We start from the raw sequence: 1,845 nt of genomic DNA on the forward strand, positions 1-1,845 counted from the left end.
CCCTTTTTATATTTGTATAATGTGTTTTATTATTTCAGGGGCGTTTATAGAGTCACTTGGTTTTGTATTAGAGTTATTGTATATACCGGCTGTGGGGTTACCTGTCTCCTCTTCTTGTTTTAGTTCTGTTGGTGTTTTCTCTGATTTACTATCTATACAACCAACTCAGCAGCAGCCATCTGCTGCTGCTGCTGCTGCTCTGCTGCAGCGGGGACGCAGCAACTACTCTCTTATACAAAGAATATCTGTTGATAGATACCAAGACACAGACTGGGCTGGGATCGGAGACAACCCCACAAACGGAGACGATCCCACCCAGGTGTCTCCTCTTGTTCATGTTATATTACCTCGTTTCGACTCACGCATGCATGCATTGCTGCAGTACGACTCAGCAGCAGCAGCAGCAGCAGCAGCAGCAGCAGCACCAGCAGCAGGAGCAGCAGCAGCAGGAGCAGCAGCAGCAGCAGCAGCAGCAGCAGGAGGAGGTGTCTCCGTTCCTGGTGTGGGGCCTACTTTGCTTGTCTCCAATGCTGTCCCCTTTATTGCGGGTCTCCGTGTAGGTGTAGATACAGCATCTTTATATATAGGAGTTAATATACATTTAGAGAAAGGAGACAGTTTATTGATAGAGACAATACAAAGAGACTGTATAGAGAGACAAAAAATATTTTTTATTCTTAGGGCCCCTATTGTCTCCGCCCGCAGCATGCTGCTCCAGGTGTCTCACCAGCCCTTCTCTTACTCTGTTTTCTCTGTCTCCTGCTCCATAACAAAAGGAGACAGGGGACAGTGGCCCCCCCCCACCCCACAAACATATATACAACAGGCACAGGCTTATGCGGTAGAGGTAGCTACACTAGGCATGGAGGGAGGAGATACATAAACACACTCCTGCTCCTCCTGCTGCTGCTGCTGCTGCTGCTGCTGCTGCTGCTGCTGATGGTGGTGGTAGTGGTGGTGGTGGTGGTGCTGCTGATGGTGGTGGTGCAAGAAGCAGATCGCAGCTGCAGAAGCAGCAGCAGCAGTTGCTGCAGCAGCAGCAGTTGCTGCAGCAGTTGCTGCAGCTGCAGCAGCAGCAGAGTGGCGGTGTATGTACAGCTGCTGCTGCAGCGCAGCAGAAACTGATGGGGACAGCAAAGGAGACAGTTTTATTGTTCTTTGTTCTGTCTCCTTATTTAATTAAAAATATAATTCTCGTGTTGGGTCTCCTTTTTTATTTTTTTATTTTATTTTATTTTATTTTATTTTTATTTTGTTTTATTTTATTTTATTTTTATTTTGTTTTATTTTATTTTATTTTATTTTTGTTTTCTTTGTCTTTGTTCTGTTTTTTCTGTTCTTCTGCTGTCTCCTCCGTCGCTTGATGGGTGTCTATCTATCTGTCTCCGTTTGTGTCTCTCTCTGTCTCTCTTTCTCTGTCTCTCTCTTCTGTCTCTCTCTCCTCTGTCTCTCTTTCTCTCTTTCTCTCTTTCTCTCTGTCTCTCTCTGTCTCTCTTCTGTCTCTCTCTTCTGTCTCTGTCTGTCTCTGTCTCTCTCTGTCTCTCTCTCTGTCTCTCTCTCTGTCTCCCTCTGTCTCTGTCTGCCTGTCTCCTTTTGTTTGTTTGTCTCCTCTTTTTTATTGTACCTCATCATTGCTAGCAGCAGCAGCAGTTCACAGCAGCAGCAGCAGCAGCAGCAGCAGCAACTAACAGCAGCAACTAACAGCAGCAGCAGCAGCAGTTCACATCAGCAGCAGCAGCAGCAGCAGCAGGAGATAAAAATAAAATAAAAAAAGAGTTTATAGATTGAGTGCATGCATAAGTTGCTGCCTGGTATCATCAAGAGCTTGTGCAGCAGCAGTTTGTA

The sequence above is a fragment of the Eimeria mitis genome, genomic scaffold (genome assembly GCF_000499745.2).
Source record: "Eimeria mitis Houghton genomic scaffold, Emh_scaff148, whole genome shotgun sequence".
NCBI lineage: Eukaryota > Apicomplexa > Conoidasida > Eucoccidiorida > Eimeriidae > Eimeria > Eimeria mitis.